The sequence below is a fragment of the Cupressus sempervirens genome, chromosome 1 (assembly GCF_028749045.1).
Source record: "Cupressus sempervirens isolate cs-2001-9-10 chromosome 1, ASM2874904v1, whole genome shotgun sequence".
Classification (NCBI taxonomy): domain Eukaryota; kingdom Viridiplantae; phylum Streptophyta; class Pinopsida; order Cupressales; family Cupressaceae; genus Cupressus; species Cupressus sempervirens.
The window spans coordinates 440,621,906-440,629,713 of NC_143118.1; the positions used below are offsets into that span (position 1 = coordinate 440,621,906).

At 33.3% G+C, this 7,808-nt stretch overlaps 1 pseudogene; it reads right to left on the reverse strand.

Annotated features, from left to right (window-relative positions):
* Positions 1-4,081: 4,081 nt before the first annotated feature.
* On the reverse strand, positions 4,082-6,991 carry LOC149578177 (putative disease resistance protein RGA3; annotated as a pseudogene).
* Between the last annotated feature and the right edge of the window lie 817 nt (positions 6,992-7,808).

Consider the following 7,808-nt stretch of genomic DNA (forward strand, 5'->3'; position numbering starts at 1 on the left):
GTATTTTTTTTTTTTTTAGTATTCTAAGTAAAAAATAAAAATTCTGACTCTACAACTAATCTAGATATCTTAAATCATAAAAAAAAAATTACATATCTACTCTCCATCATAAATAAATCATTTGGAATAACTAGAAATAGAAATGTATTTGTGTCAATACAAACTTTGAAACACTCAAGTAACATCAAAGAGATTTTTAAAATACTCAACAAAAATATCTAGTTGATTTAACTTACAATCAAGCTAATAACTTACACTTTAAAATTTTTACAAATAGATACTTTGAGTCATGTACATCATAAAAAATAACCTTCAAATATATTTTTCTTGCAAATTCACTTATAAAAACACTTGACTATATTACATTCAACATCAAATCCAACTTTAACACCAATAAAAATCTTAAAATCACAAACATTAATAACAATTAAATTTACATATAAATTAAAATTTTCATTTACAGATAAGAATTTTTGTTAATGTTAACTTTTTCTATCTATGAAAATTATAATAATTATTTTAGAAATTTTACTTGAGGTGTATAAGTTACATGTATACAAATATAGGTGGATTTAAAGGGAAAAAAATATTGTAGTCTTTTAGAAAAGTCAAGTCATAATGTGAACTATATTAGTTTAATGTTATAAATATTAACACAAGAAAAATTCCTAACATAATTTACATTAAGTTGTCTATATTCGTTACTTGAATTGTGAATTATACAGTGCGAACCTCTTTGTAAATAATTTACTTAGTTTTCTATATAAACATATCTATATATACATATCTTCATTCTCAATATCTTCATTTTATAATTTAAAGATGCCATTTAAATTTATATTTATAAAATTAAAAATTGTATATAAATATTTTTGTTTTCCATACATAGTAGACTTATCAACACAATTTGATATATATACTATATAAAGGAATTGGCTATCAATCCCATGACCTCATAGTGTCCTAATTATGAGATTGGGGTTATTGGCTTATATTTTATTCCATAATTTCCCACTTTCCAAACTTTAAAAATGCATTCTTTCAAACTTTTCAGCAACTCCAATCCACCTAGAACTCTCCTTAGATTGGAACACTAGCTTATTTGTAGTGTCTAGAGGCGTGACATTGCTCCTTCCTCTATTTCTATTTCTAAAAAATCTTCTAACTTGTAACACTTTGAAATTCAAGGAATGCATATCTATGGGAATCCCCTTGGCTTACAAAACTCTTTTGACAATACCTTACAATTTGCATTTTTCATTAAACTCAAACTTATTAAGTTGGGGGCATGTTTCTAGTAGTGGATATTTAGCACATTTGTTTCCTTGTAAATATAATTTCATCAGTTTTGAGAGGGCACATATCCAATTTGCCAATGCAAATTTAACTAAGGAAAGGACTTCAAGATCTTTCATAGTTGTCATCTTCTCTAATAGAGGTGGAGGACTATCATCATATCTAACACTTTGGTCTAGTGTCAAAATACACATCTTCACCAAGTTGGCAAGGATCCCATCTTCTATACTTTCCAATTGAGCATCATGATCAATATCTATGCATACTTCATGAAGGTTGACCAAATTGACCAAATGTTCCAGCTTTAAGAATCCATCCTCTTTAGCTAATAGTTTGAAACCATAATATCAAGAAAATGAAGACTCTTGTTGCCAATGTAGTAGTTTTTCAAATCTTTGAAAAAGATAGAATTAACAATCTTATATATAAATCTTTTAACTAAGTACACACTTGATGAATGTAGTAAAATCCTTGTAAAAGGTAGATCATTATAGATCTCATTGTATATTCCCAACCGAGTAAGTCAGTCGAAGGGGGGAAATATTGTAGCCCTAATCAAGTAACCTCTCATTGCAGTAGTGATGGGTTTTTGGGTACCATCCCCATCACATTTTTCCTTTTGACCAAGAGTTTTAGAGATACCAAATACTTGTGTAATGTATTAAATTTTATGAGCTTATGTGTTGATGTTGAATAAGATGTTTTACTTTCATTTATAAGTAATATTTTATATGTTTAGTGTCAATTGGGTAATAGAGGAAGCAAAGAAAGCACTAAATTTGTCAAAAGGAAAAGTTCAAGAGGATATTGATGCTCTCCCCCTCCCCCTCTCATCATCCTATCAATTATGTATTCTAGGACGTGTCATATGATCCCATATAAGTCACACAAAAAAATGCATATTTAGTTTTAATTATATCTTAACTAATATTAAGAACATGGTTGACCAAGTCAAATATGCAAAGATTGCCACATAAGGAGGAGATTTTGCATACCCAAAAGATGAGATGTAGCATCCTCTAATGTGTAGTAGTTAACTTGTGATGATCACTAGTTTTTGAAGAGGTTGTTGAATATTAGGATGTGGTCATTGTTGTTGTTGTTTGGGTGGAAAATTTTGTGTATTGGTTATTAAAGACAACCTGAAGTCATCCTAATGCATGACGGTTTGATATTGTAATTGTTGTTGAAGTTTCTCATGTTAGGCTCAAACTAGTTTGCAATATTCATTCACTTTTATGAAAAAGTGGGCACTTTTGTGTGCTAGCTAAAATCTATGCATGCTTTTACCTATTTGTGGGATGTTTTCATCCACATGGGTCTACTAAATGAAAATAATTTCTAGTGTAGACTTCTGTTTAAATTTGTATACCCCTTCATTTTTCATTTTATTTAGCAAGTTCAAACTTCATTACTTCTTTATGAATTTTTTTCTATAATTATTATCTATATATTCAAGGCTTAATGCCTTCTTAATTATTATTATTTTAAATCCTAATATAATTTGGGTTGCAAACCTAATGGAGTTGATCTAGCTATTGTTCATAGTTTTATGGGGAAACAAGAAATAAAATAACAACATTTTTCACAAATAAATTATATGTCTACTATTAATCTAAAATATTTATTTTCTAAAACATTCTAGGTAAGAAGTCCTACTTGATCTTTGTTTCTATTTAAGAAATATATGTAAATGAACTATAATTATTTTAATTTGTGACTTTTTTAAATTGTCAAAAATATATCATATATTTTATTTGGTCTTCAATCTTTAGAACTTTGGAATACGAATACTTAATGAAATATGCTTGTCTTCATGAAGAAATATGAATAATACATTTTCGTTAAAAAAATCATAATATTATTATTTGAACTCAATGATACAAACATTTAAAAAATTGATTGAACTTGAACCAAAAGAATATAGAATAACGTCATTTCAAGATAAGTAATAACCATCATTTAATTCCATCTATGGAATATATAATGTTTTTTAGAGAATGAAAATATTTTGTCATGCTTGACTCTAACTCTGATTCAATACAAACAATAATATATCAAAATACAAAAACAATTAGAATAATTCCATGTTTACTTAGTAATATACAAATGAATTCTAATGGTTTTAAATTTTTTTTAGTATTATAAGTAAAAATTAAAAATTGTAACTCTATAATTGATCTAGATATCTTAAATCACAAAAAAAGGACGTATGATCTACTCTCTATCATAACTAAATCATTTAGAATAACTATAAATGGAAAAGTATTTATTTTAATGCAAGAATTGAAACACTCAAGTAATGCCAAAGAGATTTATAAAATACTCAACAAAAATATCTATTTAATGCATCTTACGATCGATCTAATAACTAACACTTTGACATTTTTACAAATAGATATTTTAATACCCTTGATTCATGTGCATAAATAGGAAAAATAAGCTTAAAATATTTTTTTCTTGCAAATTCATCTATGAAAACATTTGACTACATTACATTCAAGAACAAATCCAACTTTATCACTAATTTTTTTAAGATCACAAATATTAAATATAATTAAATTTACATATAAAATAAAATTTTAATTTGTAAATAAGAATTTTTGTTAGTGTTGACCCTTTTCTATAAGAAATTATAATAGTCATTTTACAAATTATCTATACTTATAAAATTGACCATTGTATAAATAGTTTTTTTTTTCATATATACTTGACTTATGAAAATAATTTGATATGTATACTGAATAAAGAATGGCCTCAAAACACCCCAATAAGGCGATTGGGGTTATTACCTTTCATTTTATTTCATAATTCCTCACCTTCATTAAAGAAATGTCTCACTCGAGTTGCAGAGAAATCACAATTCTTTCAAACTTTTCAGCAGCTCCAGTCCACCTGAAACTCTCTTTAGATTGAAACACGAGCTTACTTGTAGTGTCTCCAGGTGTGGCATTGCTCCTTCCTCTATCTCTATTTCTAACAACTCTTCTAACTGACCAAAGCCTAAAATTTGAAGATAGCATAGCTGCGGGAATCCCCTAACCCTTTTGGCAATACCTTGCAATTTGCATTGTGCATTAAAGTCAAACTTATTAAGTTGGGCAATGTTTCTAGTGGTGGATATTCAGCACAATGGTTTGCACTTAAATATAATGTCATTAGATTTGAGAAGGCACATATCCAATCTGGCAATGCAAAGTTGACTACGAAAAAGACTTCAAGATGTTTCATAGCTGTCATCTTCTCTGATAGAGGTGGACATGGATAACTATCATCATATTGCCATATAAGACTTTGGCGTAGTGTCAGAATACGCACCTTCACCAAGCTGGCAAGGATCCCATCTTCTATACTTTTCAATTGAGCATCCTGATCAATATCTATATGCGCTTCATGGAGGTTGACCAAATTGACCAAATGTTCCAGCATTAAGAATCCATCATCTTGAGGTGACAAATCGTAGCTATAATATCCCCCTATAGATGATCTACTTACAAATGATCTAGGTACCTTTAAAGAGACAACTCTTGATATTACCTTGGGAATGAATCCCTGTAAACTTGTTATGTCCAGATGTTGTAGACAATCCAGCTTGGCAATTTGTTTAGACTAGAGCAGTGGGAAATATCAAGAAAACGAAGACTCTTGTTACTTCGTACACATGCTGGAACCTTAGCAATTTTTGTCCTAATCAAATTCAAAAATCTAAGGAGCTTCAAATTTTCAACACAAGCGGGCAGTGATGAGATGTCTGTATTACTCAGGTCAAGAATGCGCACTACTCTGGCACCGCTAAGCAAGGTTGTTGGAATATTATGAATGCCCTTGTTTTGAGAGAGAGAGGGATAAAGTGCGAAGACGTGATGCAAAGTAGGCCCTGTTTCTTGCCATTCCATCTACATCATCATCGCCTATGCCTTTCTTGACCACTAAAACCCTAGTTGGACCTCTCTTCAAGGCTTCCTCTGCACTAAATGCACATTTACTCTCTCTTGATATACTCATGGCCAAATCAAGCACTCGATCATGTATTTTGTACCTTGTATCTACCTTACCACAATAAAGAGCAATATCAGAATAATGGAAAGGTTGTCTCTCGAGCAAACAGAGACAGTGGAGATGACATATATAATCCAATCCAATATCTAGCGTGTCATCTCCTTGAGGAATATGTCCTTCTGCTGCCCACAGATTTATGAGATATTCGGAATGTATTTCCTCGTACTCGGCAAAGAAAGAAATACATGCAAAACAGGGCTTAAGATGAGGAGGGAGAGAATCATAACTGAACTTGAGAATCTGCATGACTGGATCCTCAGCATGAGATAATACGCTGAGCTGCCTCATTTTGGATTGCCAATCGCTCGTCAATCTCTTGCTTTTGAGAGACGCTCCCACTAATTTAACGGCCAAGGGCAATCTCCCACATTCCCTTTCAATTTCGCGAGCAATCGACTCAAATGGCTTTGGCGGCTGATTTTGAGGGCAGTCAGGGAACGCATGAGCACAAAAGAGCTCCCAACTCTCTTCTTCTGACAAAAGCTGCATCTAATAAACACGGGCGTCCAGGTCGCGGCACACAAATCTGCTTCTTGTTGTCACCACAACTTTGCATTGTGTACTGCCATCATTTTATTCCCCATTGGAAGGCCAAGTTTATAGATCAAGTCATCCTGCCTAGTTGCCCTGCACACATTATCCAGCACCACAAGACAAATTTTGATTTCTAAAAGTTTCTCATGAATCAATTTGGCTGCTTGCACCTCACTCACTTTCCCATCAACAACATCATCCAAACCTTTTATTTCGGAGGCCAAGTTAGCTTGCAACCTTCTAAGGGAATAAGTCTGAGAAACAGTAAGCCACACAGACATGCCAAACTTATCCTTCACTCTGCTGAAAACATTTTGCATGAGAAATGTCTTCCCGGCGCCGCCCATACCAATGACGGCAATGATAGGAGGGGGAGCTCTGTCATCCAGAAGATGAACGACTTCTTGGACTTTGGAGTCAATGGCCACTGCTCTTGCCCCGCTCTGAATAAGGCTTGCTCCCCTCCAATTTACATTCCCACCAGATGTACTTGCTGAGGGTAATTGGTCTGGATGAATGAGATCCTCAACAAGTTTCAACTCCGCCACATCTGCCATGATGGACCTCATCCTTTCTTTCAAGTTTCTCAGCCGACGTGCCATTTCATCGCGAAAGGCTATTTGAGAATAATTGAAATTAACACAGGCGACACAAGATCATTGGGGGAATATTTCAGTATCGGTACCTTTGAATTCAAGAGCACATTCGTCCACTATGTCTTCCGCATCCCATGTCAGCTCTGCAACATCCAGCAGCCAGCTTCTCACGGGCTCACTGTGTGCACTCTGTGCATCTGCATCTCTGAGGTAGCCTCTTATGCTTGTCAGCTTCTTCTTCAGCCATTCCAAATCATTGCTGAAGTTGCAGAACAGTGAAATCTCCTTGTTTATCTCTTCTATCAACATCCCACCAAGCTTTCCAACAACAACATTAACCAAAGCAGATGCCATCTTCTATTCAATCCTTTCAAGTTTCAACAGTTAGCTAGGATATTGAAGCACTCTAAATCGGCAGCACTCTAAATACAATTTAAAAAAAAGACTCTCAAACACAGCTATGAACTGTGACAACCTGATATCTCTTCAATAAATGAGAAACTGGAGCAAGAATGGATTAAGCTGCAGTGAATGAGAGCATGGTGTTGAATTGTGAAGGCCAACAGACACTTGTGTTTTTCTCTCCATTTATTTTGTTTTTTCAGCTGATCATTTGTGATCTATAAATGCTGATCGCATGTATTGTAAACTAAATTGGTTTTTCTCATTAATATAATTCCGCTGCTCTCAGTGTGGATGTAGCCATAATTTGTGGTGAACCACGATAAACTCTGTGTTTATGCGTTTTTGCTGTTCTGTATTTTTTTTCGCATTCTTGGTTGATTTACAATTCGTATTAGAGCTGTAATCGATTTCGGTGACCGAATTCCGAAGTCATGGAGGAAACAAGAGTGCAAAAATTCTCGGGGAAGAATTTTAGTTTGTGGAAGGTACAGATGCGATCACTTTTGGTCAAGCATGATCTTGCAATAGCAATTGAAGGTAAAGCAAAGAAGCCTACCACCATGTCAGATGAAGATTGGACTAAAACTAATGAGAAGGCAATGGCAGAGATTTTTCTTTTGCTATCTGTGAATGTGTTGTTCAATGTGAACAATGAAACATCAACAAAGGACGTATGGGACAAACTTCATAGCATGTATCAAACGGCATCTGCTGCAAACAAAATTTTCATCATGAAGAAGCTTTACAAATTGAAGATGAAGGAAGGAACAACGATGTCGAATCACATAAATAAGTTAAATACTCTTTTATGTCAAGCACACTCCATTGGTATGCCTCAAGATGACGAAAACAAGGCGGTAATTTTGTTATGTTCCTTACCGAATAGTTGTGATGGTGTGGTAATAGCAATTAGCACTT